The sequence below is a fragment of the Liolophura sinensis genome, chromosome 1 (genome assembly GCF_032854445.1).
Source record: "Liolophura sinensis isolate JHLJ2023 chromosome 1, CUHK_Ljap_v2, whole genome shotgun sequence".
Classification (NCBI taxonomy): domain Eukaryota; kingdom Metazoa; phylum Mollusca; class Polyplacophora; order Chitonida; family Chitonidae; genus Liolophura; species Liolophura sinensis.
The window spans coordinates 57,036,220-57,056,502 of record NC_088295.1 but is presented as its reverse complement, the minus strand read 5'-3'; the positions used below and the strand labels follow the sequence as shown (position 1 = coordinate 57,056,502).

At 38.2% G+C, this 20,283-nt stretch overlaps 1 protein-coding gene across 1 annotated transcript in view; it reads right to left on the bottom strand.

Moving 5' to 3' along the window:
- The window catches only part of LOC135482216 (uncharacterized), a 43,481-nt gene extending 35,865 nt beyond the window's left edge, over positions 1-7,616 (bottom strand). The window contains exon 1 of the mRNA XM_064762085.1: positions 7,517-7,616. The gene's annotated coding sequence lies outside the window, so the exon portion shown is untranslated. The remainder of the gene's footprint in view (positions 1-7,516) is intronic.
- Between the last annotated feature and the right edge of the window lie 12,667 nt (positions 7,617-20,283).

The following is a 20,283-nucleotide window of genomic DNA, read 5'->3' as shown; positions in this document are numbered from 1 at the left end:
TTCTTTGTATAACACCCAATGGATCTGCCCAAAACATCATCACGCTGGTACAAAGTCCTTGTAAAGTTCTCTGTGCTACACTACTATTGTTCACATTTTCCCACGATGCTTATGTATACATGCACTTAAATTCATACTTTTTTTAGGGTGTATTACATGTATATGTACAAAAGCAGGTGTAATACATTTACAACTGGAAATTCTTCATGAATATTCATCCAGTACAGAATAATCTCAGCATTTGTTTCCAGTAATGAATTATTCAACACTATGGTTAGTGCACTTTTATTTATATACAGTTACCATTGTCTACCACAGCCTTTAGTATTTAAAGTAAAAAAAAAAAACTGAAGACTTTTTAAGATGTTTTCTTTTCAATCAATTGAACCAGTTTCCCAACTGCAGAATATCTTCTATTAGCTACTTATAACAGATCAAAATGTCTTTTTACTAACAATTAAATGTGCTTTCCATATTTTACATATACAAGTACTGTAATACGTATTTATTTATTTGATTTTGTGTTTTACGCTGAACTCAAGAACATTTCACTTATATGACATCGGTAAAGATTATGGTGAGAGAAAAACAGGCAGAGCCCAGAGGAAACCCACAACCATCTGCATGTTGCTGCAGGCCTTCCCACATACGGATGGAGAGGAATCCAGCATGAGCCAAACTTGAACTCACAGCGACCGCATTGGTGAAAGGCTCCTGGGTCTCTGTGACGGGCTGGTGCACTATCCATCTCAGCCACTGAGGCCCTGTGTAATATATATTCTACTTATGCACATTGCAGGGAAACAAATTGAAGACAAAAATATATTCTTTATCACACATACATGCAGACAGACATCCATCAATTCTAAATTCTCCCTTCTTTGTGGACTGGGAACAAAACTAAAACAAACATTGGACAAGAATGTATTGATAAAATATATTATCATTATTACTGAAAAATATAATTTACATTGTACATGTAGCTGTATAATCTATCGATGCTGAAGAGCAAAGCGTGTAATATGCATTTAGTTGATACACATACACTGTGTATACATGAATGGGTGTCAAAGAAGATGTTGCAGAGATTTTACAGTACAGCAGCACTCATTCAATTCTGACTCACAGCCCATTATAAAGACATCAAAGTACCATTTGGTTTGCGAAAAAAACATGTCCCACATGTAGCTGATTGCTAGGTTCAAGGTGCGTAGCAAATACATGGGAACATTACATGCCAGCACTTGTATAATTGACTATGATTCAGAAGTGCAAGTTCGTGCATGTACGATTTATTCCGCAAATTAAATCTGCTTCGGCTTGCACATTTACATGTAGAACGGAAGATCTGATTTCAACTTGTTATTCCGTGGCAGTACACGTAAGACTATAGATGACAGATAAAGGAAATTAATAGTTCTGACCCGATTTGAAAAATTTATCAACCTCCAACCCACTTAAATAGTGATTTTGCTTATTTGATTGGTGTTTTACACTGTACTCAAGTGTATTTCACTTATACATCTGCGGCCAGCATATTGGTGGCAGGAAACCAGGACTTGTGATTTTCAGAACATATTTCCGAGATTGCAGTTCACAATATAATGTTACATTTACATTTCAATAATTAATGTGAATGTCCATGCTCAGGATGTTCAAAAAGGGCACGTAGCGGTGTTGCAGACACCTGTCTACTGCCGTCCCCGTAGCCGCCTAATTTGAATATTCTTAACGTTTTAATCAATAGTAATTGTGACATAATTACTGTCAATTCAACCACCTACTTTTGAACTCTGACCTCCTCCTCCAATTCTAAACGAAAACCCTGCATGCTTGATATTGAATGCATTTATACATAATGTCCATATAACATACATGTAATTTGTGTCAATTCTGAAATTTGCGCCCGTGTTTTTATTATATAATACACATATTCACATATACACATATTCACATGTACACATATTCACATGTACAATGTATGCATGAAATGATAAGGTAATACTGACGTCAATACTCAATATATTCATTAACAGAGGGAGAAAAAAAAAAGAAACAAAAACACTGCACGTTTTCATTCAGGCATTCCTCTAGGATAATCATGCGTTTTATTGATGTTAATTATCGTTTATGTCTCCAACATTCATGTCAACTTTGAAGAAAGCAAAAGGAGCAGTCATCTATGACAGTTTTAACATGAAAGAGTTAAATAGCATGCAGCCAGGTCATTTAAACCCTGAGACTTCGCGAATATATACAGAGAAGCTGACTGACTGTCTCAGCCTAGTAAACAGAACCAGCACAGCCACAAAATAAAAGTGTGCAATAAAACAATTGTGTGGGTTTGTCCTGGTTGATATCCCAAAAATTACATGAAGCAGGAAACAAATTTAAACCAGTCCCAATTATTAACAGCCCCAGATTGCAGAATTGAACACAGCCTGTTAAAAACTTAATTACACTAGGCAAACCTCATGTGATACACATAATTATAAACCTTGTGATCAACAACAGTCCCACTGTTACATAAGTGTAAAATAAGTGTAACTATATTCTGCGAAAAAGCGATATATTTTTTACACTTAGGCTACTCATGAGGTGAATGGACCCTCAAAATGGACCAACTGGCTTTCATGCTACACAGCGACTAAGATACCTTCTTAATACATTCAAAGGTTTCATGCAATTCAAATGGTTTTCGCTTAAGTGGCATGAGGGTGCTCAGAACTAGAGTATTTCACCTAACTATAACATCAAGGTTATTGGTAGGTGGAATATGGGCGCAGCCTGCCCCGTTATAACAATCGCCCTTCATCAAGCAACCGATAAACTTGACATCACATTTATACTAAACTAATGATAAAACAGCAGCTCAATAGCCCCCCAAAGGGAGAAGATCCTTCTGGATACACACCCTACAATTGTTATTTACTTATTTCTTCTTTGCCTGATTCAATACTTTTAATACGCAAATGATTTATTTATTTATTTGATTGTTGTGAAATTAGATAGCAAAGAAGTGCTCACTTTCAACATGGCAGTCGGTTCTCTGAAAAGAGAAAGCCAGAGCGCTCAGGGTAAACTACTGGCTTTTGGTATATTTAAGATGTGACAGACTTCCAAGCCATATTGGTGGAAGACAACCATTTTTCAAGAAAAGTAAGATTGGCCGATTCATCCCACAAGGTAAATCGCCTGCAAGTACATGTAGCTACTGAAGCCCCCAAGAACCTTAGGAGTGAGGGAATCTTAAAATTGTCTTGTCCATGACCAGGACTTAACCCTCAACATGACATGACATCATGTGCCAGCAGTTGTGGTCTGTGTGTACAAGTTGAGTATCATCTAATACTGGCATTAAGTCATATTTTGTATTTTTTATTATTATTTTTTTTTTTGTAAGTTTTTAGCCAAACTCAGCAGCCCATGCAGTTCTCCAAAATCAAAATATAACAACAGCAGTTTTAGTTTATATTTAATATAATGTTAAGCATTTCCTTTAGGCTAAAAACAAAATTTAAGACTTGGCTTAAACTTAAACAGGTATTAAACCTTAAATCAGAACAACCGAGCCCCGTACCTTACGGCAAAACATGTCCATCAACATACATGTATGAAAGAGTATGGCAATCTATCCAAATATACATTTTCACATAGACGATCACATTAAACCTACATGTAGGCCTTGGGCTGGTTGTTCAACAGTGTATCAAAAGTTAAGCCGGGCTTAAATCTTAATACCAGTCTCGGTTTAATACAAAACTAATGGCACTTTAGTCCAGACTAAAGTTAATACCGCATGTTACAAGACTTGAAATTGGGCCCAACTTCCTTATAGTATCATTGGAGTAAGAACTAGTGCAACAGTGTAAAATCACGACATCTTACTTCGCTTGAATCTGAAACCAAGGATTCTAGAAAACAGTGACTAACAAAAAGCCACCATGTTTGTTTTCAATCTTTCTCGGGTAGCAACTCTTCTGTACATTTTTAGTCATTGGGCCAAGGCGTATGTACTTTCTCACACTTTTGCTCCTCGTGCTGTAAGGGATTTATTTAAACTTAAACTTCACAGCGGTGAACACGTAGGTGTGAGAAAATAGATACAAGATGTGATGACTACATGTAGATGTTCAGTGGGTGCAACTCGCCCTGCTGTTACTGAAACCATCTGCTTATTGTTTAGTAACTCGTCAGACACAGCATTCACGAACTTGAACACAATGGCTGTCAAGTTCTGGTCCTAAATCCGCTTGATAGGTCTGACTCTTTGGTAAATACCAAGCCATATTCAAAATTCGTTTCACAAAAACTAAAGTCTGCACTATTACCAGGATATTTCTCCCTTTAATAGTAGACTTTAAAGGGCCTGACAAGTTCCATCTGGTTACCGGCACAGTTATGTAATGTTTGAACAGTTGTCAACTGCACTGGGAGTGGCTCTCTCTTCCAGTGTGGGGGCGTGTCAAACTAATGGGCATGCTCACAGAAGTATATTATGTACATAGTCGTGTCTTCTCGTATTTGTACAATCGATAAAACACCCTCAAGCTACTGACTTTTCAGAACAAATTCAAAGGTTATGACATGTTGTTGTGTTTTTTTTTCTTCTCCCTCCCACATTCAATCGCTGTCAAGCAGCATTTATAGCATGAGATGAACTACATGTAGAAGTAGATGTAAATACAACCTAAGATCCCCATATGAAACTTTCAGATGTATATTTATACTTACAACAAAGTTCCAGTAATTAATACCATAAATCATTAACTCTTTTTCATGTGAAATAGCCATTGAAAATGTTTAATCATTCACTCCTTTTTTAAGAGCTCAAAATAAAAATGATGACCTCAAATTGAGACTAGGTCATCAAAAAGGTGACTTTGTACCATGCAAAGGTTCATAATTACCGACATATAACTGATAGACACATATCTATTTTCAAATTCTTTTAAAGTTATATGCAGGGAATCCTTAATTCATTTACCACACCTTTAAATCATGTGGGACAATCTCAATTTTTTGCTTGAAAGAGCTTGAAATATCAAACATTTCATCTTATTCCATTTGATAATATGGATTTCACAACTGTGTTTCTGAAGCAATAGGTGGGGACCACCACCTGCAACCCCATCCAACAGCAAAAGTGCAAGCACCACTTAATAGTCCCCAGACCATAAATCTCTAATGTATTAATAAAAAGACTTACTTTTAACATGTCACAAATGGCAATAAAGGGCTAAGCTTTAAATGTTTCTTTCTAGTCTGGGGTCAGTGATGAATAAGGCTCCTTAATTGGGATATGGAACTCATCGGGTAGCATCACTTTTTCCAGGAGTCAAACCAGAAATTCAGGACCATTTGGCCCCTAAAATGCCTTTATTTTGGGCCCTGCTGAAAACGAACTTTCACCCTGAGCAGCAACAGTGAAACTGCAGGAAGTACCTATTAACGATACAATGGCATGTCTGACGAATGACACTGATGGCTGCTGGTTTAGGCAATGTGTACCTTTCCACATGTAGCATACCTAACACTGATATCCTTACCCCCCCCCCCAACACCCCCCCCCCTACACACCAATCAGCATCCCTTCCACACTCTCATGTCTGACGCTTCACCTTACAGCCCCAGTAGGCCAGACCTTCAGCCAAATGCTGCACTATTTTTGGCCCCCCAAATGTCTGGCTAGTTCATAACACCTGTGCTAAGCACTACTGCATTGGCAGAGTAAAGCTACCATTAACCACCATTCAATGCAATTATAAATATATCAGGTGTACATGTACTGGTAATAGTATACTTACACATATACACTCATTCACATGTTATGCAGTTTTGTGTCTTTAATCTAATGATATTACTACCAGTTTTGCACTTGATTCTTCATGGAACTATACAATATGCCACACAGACTTTCACATCTGTTCTAAGGGAATACTATGTAACTGTCGTACCCTACTGGCCATCACAACCTACTTACAGTATAATAAATGTTTGAATGGCTAAATGTAATACTAACATAAACCCTGTGTTTTTCTTAAATTATTTCCTCAGTTTTAAATTTAAAATACAGGTCACTGTTAGCAAAGCATCAGGTAAATTACATTTTGATATGGGCTAGATATACAGAACATTACTGTTGGAAGTCATGCGCTACATGTAAGACGACCAGTATCTTGGTTCAACAGCAGTACATACTCTTTCTGTCATTTAATCTTTAACATACACTTTTTAAAACCCCATATCACTAGCCTGCAATCTGTCATTCAAGGATGCGGTTATCAAAGGAAATCTCTACATCTTCTCTTCACTACTACATATAGGCCTCAAAAATAAAAGAAAAAAAGAAAAAGGTAGATGACAAAAACCCCCCAAAAAAAACAATGAATGGCATGGGTGGTATTTCCCCTCAAAATACCATTCAAGACAAGAGTCTGTTTCCACAGCATACGCGCATTCGTCTACACTATAGCATTGTCCCTAGATGAAGTCTATACTTACTCAATGTGCTGTAATGCAAATATACAGTTGCAACGATAACACTGAAATATTGCAGATGTGGGATTAAAGCCATTGTCATTCATTTAAATGTACACAAATGAACACAACAAAAGATGAAAAGTTGCAAGTTGCACACATATTCTTTGAATTCAGGACAACTGTTTCACAATTTACATAATCGGACAGTATTTTCCACACTACATCAAGAAGTCGGTCTATCAGAAATATATACTGTGTGAAACAAAATTTGATGAAATCATAAACATAAAGTGAAAATGATGATAGATGAGCTATAATAATATTCCGGCTCCACTACTGACTACACAAGATTAGAGTATAATATAATCAGTAGTAATGCAAGTGTTTTAACATACCAAATGTATAAAGGCAACTGTCATCATCGGAAGAGGAAATATATACAGTAAATCTTAATTTACTGTTTCCCCTCATTCACCTCTGACATCAACAGGTGAATGATGAGCAATTGCAAATCTGATCTGTGTCTGGTCATTCATAAAATTCACATCAAATAATTTGAAGTGAAAGTATGACTATTTGAAGGAGAACTAAAAAAATCGTATACAACAAAAAAACAAAAAAAAAACACGCCCTATAACCTAAGACCTCATCGATGTGCATCCCGTTGTGTGCAGTACAATCGGTTTACCTGGCCGAACGATTGTCTGGCTATATCATTTATGTCGAAGAGATCACTGGATATGGCCCTCCTATCTATCCTAAAGCACGGTGGTCTTGCGGTAATCGCCCATAAAATCTCACTTAATTCACCGCAAAGGCTGGTTATCTCTTCCTTTTGCAATGAGCCGTGCAAACTCGTCTCATTACGTGGGGTAAGCTGAAAAATGCACTTGCTATGGCGGCAGTCGTGACCCATATTTTTCCACCGATCGGGAAAAAGGCAGCATGTTTTACAGGAAAGCAACCACTAGCCTTCTGCTAATACCACTCGAATCGAAAAAAAACCGCACAGGAAAGCGTGCAAGATACTTACGAACTACAATGGCCTCCTATGCACATTCTACATCGCCGGTTTAATGTTATTATTTTTCCACCAAAACGACAGGCAAAGTGTAACGGTTGAAAGATCCCCGGTGACCCGGAAGTGAAACTGCTCTGAAAAGGGAGCGTTCATTGTGTCTGTACCAGTTTGACCTGAAGCTTTCACGAGCACCTGTCGATTGACCTTAACTGCCGGAAATCATGTCCATTTCTTTGTGGACACAAAAATTCAAATTTCTCGTCGTTTGCCATTTATGAAATGTCACTATGACGTCATATCTATTGATGCACATGACGAATCCGGTTCGAAAGTAGTAAAATCTAAATATAACTGAGTGAAGACAAAAAAAGATACGTTTCTCATGTTCCAGTAACACAGCCAAATTAGCCTGGGAAATTACCTCAATAAATGAGTTGCACATGGCGATTACTCTTGGCGTAAAACCTTGGCCAATAACTTTGGTAAATAGGATAGTGTCGCAACGTGATGTACAATTATTTTATTCTGATATAAAATGACTTAAGTCGGCATATATTGCTAGGTGTGCATACATCAGGTAGAGGTTGGGGCGGGGGTGGCGACGGATACGTAACGACAGATATGAACAGATATACATCCTACACTGGTTTTCGAAAATGACAGTTGACCCATCCAATTTCCAGTTAAATACTGGTCCAATTAATACTACATAATGATACCGGTACATGTATATTTCCGTTGTCTAAGATTAGCCACACATGCAGGTACATGCATGCTCTCACCTTCACTCGCTATAGTCTAAGATATACTGTACATAACCAATATATTATCTAGCTTCCAGGTCTCATCAAATGCTAAAGGAAAAACCTGTTTAAATGATAAGGTCGCAGACAAATGAATAGGAAAACCCCATACTTCATTCATTTTTCTCTTCTAGATTCCTCTACCGAAGATTAATTTCATCTGTATATTTATTAGTATTTGTTTGTTTGCTTCGTGTTACACGACGTATACCCAAGAGTTTGTCACTTACTAGTATATTGTGGTTATCAGATTTGTGTGAGGAAGAAACACGAGACCTCTGGTCCAGGGCTTAGCCACAGTTTTTGTTTCAAATCTATAAGAGCACTATATACTTCGTTTTTAAATCCATTTATAATTTCAGACCGCTCTAATGAACTTTATCTTTTTAATCGTTGAATATATAACAGTACTTGCTCGAGTGAAAACATATAACAAAACCATAAGTTATTGTAGGATAAGTGTAGGATTGCGAGATTGCTATATAATTAGGCTATACTGTGCTATATGCAAATAAGTTGTGACACTGACTAAATCTGACAATACGAAAGCAATGATTGTACAACCCTTTCAATAAGTGCTTCAAACATAACTCAAAAGGGTGAAACTACTGAAGTTGTTAACAGCGTCATGTAATTCTCCTGGAATTATTTGACAATACACTTTGATAACGTATGTATATATAACGTCATGTCTAGAAATACCATGTAGCGGACTTTCTTGACACCATTCTATGATTTTCCATATATATATGGTAAATGATAATTCATTATAAGCGAATACATTGTCGAAACACTTATTACTGCTGTTCCTAAAAAGACACACAAAAAAAGTGGGAAATGAGAGCTATATATATGCAATACTATCTTCGGCTGATTAGGTCTAAACGGTCCAAAGCAAACTATAAAGAAGTGCAGTAACAACCAAAAAGGTTGGTCACCGAGGCCACTGAGGCGCTATAAACTGGTTCATCGTTCGCAGTCAGTTCAACTATAACGTCATCCGAAAATTTTTTATCATTGACAGAAAAGATGTATAAATATAGTGGGATTATTAAGTGTTATAATATAAAACATATTTCCGTGGTGATGTTTTTTTTTTTATTGTTCTTTATTTGCATAATTACATACTTGGATCATTTTTTTTTCATTGCCCTAAAACCCGTAATCTTCGTTTTAGACATTCCGTTCATGTATCCTTAATTTTTATGTCAGGTGACATTTGTTTAAAACCATACTGATTGATCATCTGCTTGTCAACTTGTAGTCTGACTTAGTGCATTGTTTCCCTCATCGGGTGTTTCGAGGTTATTGATAAATTATTACTTTGTCTTAAAGATTTTGACTATTAAAAGGCGAGACTAACCACTATACGCTTATAGGGTGTATTCCTATGTGCGACTGTCATGTTTTCGCAAAGAAAAATTAATATGCAAATATTAAATTTATTTATTTATTTGATTGGTGTTTTACGTATTTAAATATTAAATAAATTTCTTGTGAACAGATTAAATGAAATCCTTGTAAGATCCCCACATTCGTGTTTATGAATTAATGGTCATTCAATTTTGACATGAAACGACAGAATACCAGACATTGCAATTTCTGTCGTGCAACAAGGAATATGTATCAAAGCTTCACCCATACGCCAAGAGCACGTAGCATTGTAATGACATGGTCCCTTGTGTGAACAACTGCCCAGTCGTCTGTCCAAGGCTGAAAAAAGATGGAAAAAAAATGGCCGGTCTTTTGTACAACGCTTGTGATCCAAGTGGAGTTGGGAAAGGAAGGACTTCATGAAAAAATGTATGTATATATGTATGCTTGAGCTTTTACGTGGCACTTAACAACTGAGTTAGCAAGGACGAGGAGTCATTCGATGTGTGCAAGCGTGCCTGTCTCCTTGTAACAGGGCGAGTCGTTGCCACGGAAGTGCTGTCGCCACTAAAGTATCATGTCGAAGACACCAGATATGACATCCAACCCAGTCATACTGATATGGGCCCAGCCATTCTTCCTTTCCTTGCTAAACCTCTGAGTGCTGAGTTCCAAGAGAGGAGGAAACAAGTACCATTTTTCTTTGCTATTAAATCGGGCTTTCATCCTGGGTCTCCCAACTTCGAAGCAAGCGTTTCCAACTGATCATGCATCGAAGTGGTCACCTGAAAAAAAAAAAAAGATTCCTTTTTTAACGACTTTGGCTCTGGCTGACGTGGCTACATGCCAACAGGCTTTGATGAATTAATTGCTGTTATAAAACAGTAAGTTTAAATCGGCTTCATACAAATCAGATTAGGTTCTCCGACATTTTTTCATCATAGTATCCTGCCAAATGAATAAGTTCCTCACGCAGATATATATATATATATATATATATATATATATATATATATATATATATATATATATATATGTGTGTGTGTATATATATATATATATATATATATATGTATATATATATATGTGTATATATATATATATATATATATATATATATATATATATATATATATATATATATATATATATATATATGATGGATTGCATGTAAGCAGCTATTATTCGCTTCAGTTGGATGGGTGTTGGCGACAGGAACAAATAGACAATTAATAACTGCTCCCACGATGTATGTTTCATTGATGTGCGGCCTAATAGCTGTAGTAACTCTATATACGCATGCATTGAGAGTCTTTTGTCTGGTATTATATTACTGGACATGATTCACCCACGACTTTTGAAATCAAATGCGGTTCTTTCTTTTTCAGTTCTATTTCAGGCAACCCTTGTGACGCTATCTTTGTCACTGACACAAGTATACGGCGGAAGAAATGTAAGAATGCATGTTATTTTAAGACTGAAGACACATAATAAACAATAACAAAGGTAATGCATGTGCGCAGTTTTGCAATTCTCACTAAAGCATATATTTATAACCATTACTGGATAGTATTGCTTTTTCTTCTTTTTTCGTTTGGTTTGGTGAGGGTGGGGGTGGGGGCTGCTACCCTGGTTAGCGTTAAATGTCACTGTCTTTCGGGCTCGGGGGTGCTATTAACTTATATATATTTTTAACCAAAGGCTTAACATAGTCTATTTGGATGATTTTATTTTTAGGTTTGAATTTAACAGTAGAAAAACATTTAGTATAAACCTAAAACAATTCGTAATCCAAATATATCACCTGGAATAAATTAAAATGTTCAAGGGATTCTGCTTTATAATTACTAATGTATAATTAGTCTTACACGCACACATCTTCGGAGGCAAACCCTTCGTGTAAATAAAATTACTTAGCAATATTCAAGCTGTTTTGCATGCGTTTTCTAATAGATATAAATAAGAACGAAAACAGACTAAAATTTTACCCTTGATGCTACTTTATACATTTTTTTTTGGTCCAGTTATATATTCCATGCCCTCACATATACCTTACTATATATCCGTATATAGTTAACACCTTATATTTAGTATGAAACTCGAGTTAATTGTGTGGACAATGAAAGTTAATTCCGAGCCAAATCATGGATTAAATGTAGTGAGCCATTTATAAATAAACATATATAGGAAATATCGTTGGTCGATTTGACGTCTATGGCTTATATTAGTACATACAAATGCCTATAAATATAACGAAATGATTTCCACCCTTGTCACTGATGGGCTAAGCAACAAAAATAACTGCATAAAGGCTATATTTGGTGCCGCTAGTCGAACTGGCATTGAAACGACGCTCTTTCGAACCAAATGCGTATGTCTGAGCTAAAAATAGAAGTTGAGCATAATTTATACGCAATGTTGCAACGTCACAGGACACGACTGACTGCTTGAGTCAAGTGCAGTGGAAATCGATCCACCAGCCTATGAGTGGGCGGGAAGGTTTATCGATCTAAAGTTGTTTTATATGTGGGATACAGGCTGAATAGATCACAAGGGAGACGACTCTAACCGACACACACCATCTCAGCGCGTGCCAGACAGCCTTCACTGTATATAAATAGATATGAGCCCAATGCTGACGTTTCGATGACATCACGGTCAAGCCTCGTAGATAGGCTCGTACGTGATGTGGAACGAGATAACCTTGACACTGTTGGGGTGTATAGCGTATGAAAGAAAAATTTTGACCTCTTTTATTTTATGGAAACAGCGAGAGAATACATGTACGTCCCTATGATAGAAGCACTCAAATCTGAAATGTCAAAAAACATGTTCAGTTTTTCATAGATAAATATGGAGCTTTAATTTTGGACTGATATCCCAGGGTTAAACATTGGATGCAATTATGAAGCATGGTTCCAAAGATTCTAGACGCTTCTTCCGTATTTAACTTCAAGAGATGAACTGTACGTTATCATACAGATTTAACAAATTGAAAGTGAAAGCGTTTTGATGTATTCAATTGCCCTTGACAAATCAGGTTTTGTATTAATTAACTTGTGACGTTGGTAGAAATCGTTACACAGCCTACAGGAACTAGTAGACGCGGCAAAGCAAGTTACATACACGCTATTTTTATTTATTTATTTGAATGGTGTTTTGCGCCGTACTCAAGAATATTTCACTTGTACGACGGCGGTAAGCATTATGGTGGCAGGGAACCGGGCAGAGCCCGGGAGAAGCCCACGGTATATATCGGGTGGGCATTGAAAAAATGGGCCCTACTTTCATGCTGCATTGCTCCATTATCCTTTGTCCAAACCCTTTCATACTTTAGACTCATCAAATGGCATGATTTTGTTAATATACTGACCAATTTCCAAGGTCGTAGCTTGAGTAGTCTGTACACAGGGTAAAAATCAAAACATAGCCTCAAAAACACACGTTCCGGTGACCCACATTGCATTACCTGTCAGGTGTCATGAGTAGAGCGCACGCTGCGCCTGTGTGACACGCATCAATCCAGTGTCATCTGGAAAAATTGTCTGGCTCTAATGTCAGAGAAACCCTTCTGCGAAATAGGCACAGGTTTTGCTGAATCGAGATGGTTTTCTCTGCGGCAGACAAGGAATTGACCACCTTTTCAAGTAAAACTATGTAGAACATCATTTTGAAATGTCCGGAACATGCGTTTTTGACTCTATTTTGATTTTGTTCCCATGAACAGAAATCATAAAGGATGAAATCGAAAATAGTTCTGTATACACAGGACGTAATGGCTTTTGAGTGTGTAGATTTTTAGAAGCTGACGTAAGAGGGTTGCGGAGAGTTTGTCAAAGTACGCCCCCATGTTTTTATGCCCACACGATATATATATATATATATATATATATATATATATATATATATATATATATATATATATACTGCAATCCGAGAAATGATAATTCAAAATTTCAAAACTAAATCTATGTCCACCCATAAACATGGCCGCCTTAGTATAAGATTAAAATACATGAGTAAGGGGGGCCTCCGTGGCTCAGTCGGTTAAAGCGCTAGCGCAGCGTAATGACCCAGGAGTCTCTCACCAATGCGGTCGCTGTGAGTTCAAGTCTAGCTCATGCTGGCGGCCGTACGTGAGAAGGTCTGCCAGCAACCTGCGGATGGTCGTGGGTTTCCCCCGGGCTCTGCCCGGTTTCCACCCACCATAATGCTGGCCGCCGTCGTATAAGTGAAATATTCTTGAGTACGGCGTAAAACACCAATCAAAAAAAAAAAAAAAAAAAAAACATGAGTAAGGCCTTTAACACTAATCCATCAAGGGATCATTCAAACATTGAATAAATACATGACAAAGAATTCTGTAGAATCTATATAGACGGCGGATGTATTCCTTTCACAGACTTTCAATGCAATGGTTCTTTAAAGCTAACAGATGAATGTAAGGATGGAACTTGATAACGGTAGATACGTACCGGTTATAACACGTGTATGATGACTGCCATAAAGGGATTGTACGGTGGCCTCTTAGTGTCATTCGCAATTTTTAAGTTTTTACTGATTTACAATAATTCAGAGGGATTTTTAGTGAAATTTGTCATTATGAACGTCAGAATTTGAAGTATATGCAAAAGGAAAACCATGGAAAGGTTGATAAATGGTTACTCCAGCTTTAATACGTGAATCCTGTTTGAGAGCACACGTTGTCGTCTATCGATAGTTTTAATTTTCTAGAAGTATAAGGCTGGATGTTACATTTGCTATTTAATTATTTATTCATTTAAGTTTTGTTTAACGCCTTGCTAAATTCTTTTTTAGAAAGTTACATTTTTGGCATAGTGAATTTAACTATCCTTTTTTCTGTTTTCAATGTGTATGGAATATGCTACTTTTTTCCTTTATGACTCGTGCAGCGCCGAAAGGGATGTGGATTGGCATTTGTGAACGTTTAGAGCTTTAAATCGCTGTCCTGTAACAGAAACAAAGGAGTAAAACAAATCGTTTGTGGTCGTATATACATGTTGTATACGTCGGATGGCCGCAGGTTTCTTCCAAGTTCTGCCCGGTATCCTCCCACCATAATGATAGCCACCGTCGAGTAAGTGAAATATTTTTGAGTAAAACACCAGTAAAACAGGACTGAGAAAAGAAGTTAAGTTTCGGAAACGGTGTGATGTTGTTGTTGTTTTTTTTTATCAATTAAATTGTTTCAGTTGTAAGTTAGCATCATGATGTGCATACTTTAGATAAAGACGATACATTTGTATTCAGTATTATCAGAAACAAATGCTGAGACTTGCTGAGAGCTTTTTTTTTTGGTGGGGGGGGGGGGGAGGTAGATCTGACATCGCTTCCTGTCTCATCGTTGTGACCCCTGTGACCTCGGCGTCGTTTAAGATTTCTGTAAAAAAAAAATTTGCTAGGGGCGGCAGTGAAGTAAAGCGAACGTAGAGAGCGACGCATGTTCTGTAAGGAGTGTGAATTTAACGCTGACTTCGATTGCAGAGCTTTTCCCTGTATGAGCGTGGGCCTCGAGAACGCGAGACATCGTGGTAAATGTTCCCGTGTAGTTGCCCATGATATACCGTCGACTTTTCCACTCATGTAGCGGCTTCTGTTTCTCCTTCTGGAGCAGGAGAAGAGAGCATGGAGAAAGGTTGTAAAGGCTCGATAGGCTTAATCCAACACCATCGTCTTAACACGTATAATCGTCATAGACTTTCGTACAATGCACATCTAGTGGTTGTTTTGACATTTTCTTTGATATAAAAATCATCCCGAAAAAATAGTCTTAAATTTTACAGTCTGTTGTCTGAGTGAATATATTCTGTCATTGCAGCAGATTATTTTGTTAAATGTATCACACATAACAGGCATTTTCCAACCAAGACAGAAACGTGCCTCCAATACAAATTTAACTCAGTAAGTTCGAAAAGGAAAATTCAGTTTGATATGGATAATTTTTTTCCGCTTTATTATACCATATTCAGCTGATAAATCATGTATATCACCGTAATGATGAGAATGTGCGTAAGAAACATGTTGGTTGGATTGAACTCCATACTTTTCCAGGTTACATGCAACGTAGGAAACACTTAGCGTCACATATATGTTTATAATTTGCAGTATATGGTTTAACAAAATACATCTATTCCTTTTGTCAAAGACTCTTTTTTTTTCGCTGAGACACTGCGTACTGCGTTAAAGCATGATATATGCTCAATCGAAAAGTGAACACTTTTGATTATACAAATATTCCATACGTATATAGTACGCCTTAAGAATGAGTAAATCAATGCTTGGGCTTTGATGTACGTCATTTATATGACGACGAGGAGTCATTAGGTGTGTTAACAAATGCTCTGTTTTTTTTGTGGGAGAGCCGCCAAAGTCCCGCCGAAACTGTATCATGCCAAAGATACCAGGCATGACAGCCCACACAGTCACATTATATTGACACAGGGCCAACCGGTCCTGTTTACTTGCTCCAGCCTCTCCGTGTCGAGCACCAAGCGAGCTAGCAAGAAGTACCATTTTTAAAGCTAACCATCCCGGGCCTCCCGACTCCGAAGACCAAAGCCGTGTTTCTCGTGGTAGAAAGAAAATGTGACCCTTCAAGAGCCTAAATATTGGAATTGTATATATTTGATTTATAACATGTTTTTTTTTGTTTTTTCACGCATGCGCATTACTTGTGTATATGTATCATATGTATCATTCATAATCCCATGCACCCAGAGAATATACGGGATCTTACACATGTAAATATATCCACTACGTTCAGTGCATAAATTCAGGGGGAGATAACTCTAATTGGAATGTTACACTTCAATGCCGCAAGCGGTACGGTGTTGATTATCTACCGAACTATTAACAAGTAATAAAATATTTATACCGCCATAATTGCTGACGATGTATTCTGCTCTTTGATGTTAGGGGAACAGAGATAATATATTACTGTTTCTGTCATCCATTCAAATTATCATGATACTTTCATCTGTTATATAATCTAAAAACATAGACCTATAGCAAAGGTTATATATTTTTTAATATGTACAGGTTTTGAAATCAGTATATAACAATAGATTTGATTCACAGTCTTGACAAACACTGCAATACGATGAGTAATATTTTTAATTGATCTTTACTAGGGGAGCATGCTCCACCCGATCTTCACATCATTAATCATCTCCATTTCAATACTCATTTACAATCGCTTTTGCGATCAACCGCCTCCCACCACCACCCCACCCCCAACCATCCACCTTCCCCACTTCTGTGTAATATATCAGTTACCATAATGAATCGCAGATATAGTCTCTATAGCTAAATATTGTCATTTTTATGTGATTATTTACATATGGAAACTGTTAGCCATCTTTTGGAAGATGGCATTACGACCGAATAAATATGTCACCTGCGTAATCTGAACTTAAATATTAATTGTTTATTTTAAAATTAACATAATGTAGCGTCAGCTGCATGACTCTCCTGCGGCGTTATACTTCAGGAGCACTGTGACCAAGGAGACCATGTGTTCGGCTCCAGCGTCAGCTGTATGGTTCTCCTGAGGCCTTATACGTCAGGAGACCCGTGATCACTGAGACCACGTGTTCATCTTCAGCGTCAGCTGCATGACTCTCCAGCGGCCTTATATGTCAGGAGAGCCGTGACCATTGAGACCATGTGTTCGGCTCCAGCGTCAGCTGTATGATTCTCCTGCGGCCTTATACGTCAGGAGATCCGTGATCACTGAGACCACGTGTTCATCTTCAGCGCCAGCTGTGTGGTTCTCCTGAGGCCTTATACGTCAGGAGGCCCGAGATCACTGAAACCCTGTGTTCGGCTCCAGTGTCAGCAGCATGGTTCTCCCGCGGCCTTATCCGTCAGGAGGTTCGTGAACAATGAGGCCGTTTGTTTTTTGCTCCAGCTTCACAAGCATGGCTCTTCCGCGGCCTTGAACGTCAGGTTGGTTAGCGCGCCAGCATAGCGTAGTGACCCAGGAGTCTCTCGCCAATGCGGTCGCTGTAAGTTAAAGCCCAACTCATGCTGGCTTCCTCTCCGGGCGTATGTGGGAAGGTCTGCCAGCAACCTGCGGATGGTCGTGGGTTTCCCCCGGGCTCAGCCCGGTTTCCTCCCACCATAATGCTGGCCGCCGTCGTATAAGTGAAAAGTTCTTGAATACGGCGTAAAACACCAATCAATTAAATAAATAAATAAATTGAACGTCAGGAGGCCTGTGACCAATGAGGCTGTGTGTTCGGCACCAGCGTCAGCTGCATGGTTTTCTCGTGGCCTTGTGCGTCAGGAGGTTCGTGAACAATGACGCCGCGTGTTCGGCTTCCCCTTCACCAGCATGACTCTCCCGCGGCCTTGAATGTCAGAAGGCCTGTGACCAGTGAGGCTGTGTGTTCGGCACCAGCGTCAACTGCATGACTCTCCCGTGGCCTTATACGTCAGGGGAACCGTGACCAATGATGTCACGTGTTCGGCTCAAGAGTCAGCTGCATAGTTCTCTTGCGGCCTTATACGTGACAGATCCCGAGATCGTGAAGCACTCTTAGATTTAAGTCAAAATTCCAAATCACTTTGAAATTGTTATTTCTCATGGAATAATGTCAAAATATTGCATGACAAAGAATTTACTTATTTGTTTGATTCGTTCTTTTCGCCGTACTCCAGAATATTTCACTTAGACGAAAGGGGCTGGCATTAAGGTGCGCGGAAGCCCGGCAGAGCCCACAGGAATCTTGACGAAATAAATTATGGGCAAGTTACTGTAAAACAAATATCAGCTAAAATAACGGGAATAAACATCTCAAGTTTAGTGATAGGAATTTTAACTTAAGTCTAAGATGGCATTGAGATTCCGGGCCCTTTGGCTTCATGATCAATGGGGCCGTGTCTTTGCCGCCAGCGTCGGCAGCTTCATGGCTTTCGCGGCCTTATGACGTAAAATCCAGTCAGCGCTAATAGACCCGTATGTATATGTACACTATATAAACATATATGTATTATACTGTAATGTGGGTCAGACAAAGATCAGCTGATTTGCTCTTATCTGTACAGTTGATGACATGAGGACCTCTAAACACTTGTAAAATCGCGATAAAAACGTGGTATGGCGACATAGCCTTTCATTATAGAGCAACCTGTGCACGTAAATGTGTACTCTATTGAAATACGCGAATACAGCGAAATTAATTCCACAAAAACTTATTACAGATCATGGTGTGACAAATAAATATGTTCAGACTGAGGGATGGCTTGATATGCATCCCGATTTTAATTGGATAGCAGCTGCACCACATGTGCCTCACATCGAGTGTGATGCTGATCACCTTGAAGGCGTTATATCACATTAGGCAAGATCGCTATATAGGAGCATATGGCTTCACACTGTTGACTATATCATACTTTCTTACCTATTCAGGGCACACATGTGCATGGTTACAACATCCTGCAAGCGCTATTGTTTCGACGCCATGCATACATACATATTCCTATATGATATAATCACACGGGACTTTGCCATGCAGGTGCGTGCCACCCATTTATCCTGACCGTCATCGTATATGAATTTATTTATTTTCATGCTGGCTTCCTCTCCGGCCGTACGTGGGAAGGTCTTGCAGCAACCTGTGGCTGGCCGTGGGTTTCCCCCGGACTGTGCCCGGTTTCCTCTCACCATAATGTTGGCCGCTTTCGTGTAAGTGAAATATTATTGAGTATGGAGTAAAACATCAATCAAATAAGTTTTATATGTGGAGGAAACTAGAGTTTCCGGAGCAAACCACCGACTTTTTGTAGTTACCTGACAAACCTCCTGACTGAAAGCTGCCGTTAACCCAGTAAGAGTTGGATTCGAACACGCTACTTCATATAATCTAGGACTTGACACTTGCATGCATTAAGACCATAACCGTCTGATCCAGCAAGGGCGCTATGCAATGTACATATTTTTGTCTTTTAAAAAGAAGTTTCAGTTACAACTGCAATATTTGTAATACCGCACTTAATTATAGGCAACGGCGAAAAGTGCAAATGTTAACAAAAAGTAATAATAGCAATTTTGATTTTCGTCAATTCATTTGACTAATAGAAAACTTTAATGACTTAAACGTGTAGAAATCAGCATTTGATTAACCAAAGCGTCCGTTAATAAGCTGTGCCCGGTTGTCCAAAACAGTCTTTAAACTTAACACCAGAATTGACTTTAAACCTTTAAAGTCTTCAATTTCTTGTACTTGGCGGAAGAATAATTGTGAAACAGTATATTAAATATGAACTAAATCTGCAGCTGTTCCATTTGTACAACTGTATGGATTGCTGGGTTTTGGTAAAATCGTAAATATATGATTAATACTGGTATTAGTTAATACACTTTTACAACCGGGCCATACAGCTCTGATTGTCTAAAAAAATGCAAAATATTGCTTCTGATCTGATTATGTAGTATTCTCAAATTTCTTTGAAATCTGTATCTTGTGGATAGAAATGCATGTACAGTAGGTCTACATATACGATGTGCTACATGTACAGCTCTTTCTAAATGAGACAGATACAATTGCACGCATGTCCACAGAAATTGATCTGTATCCA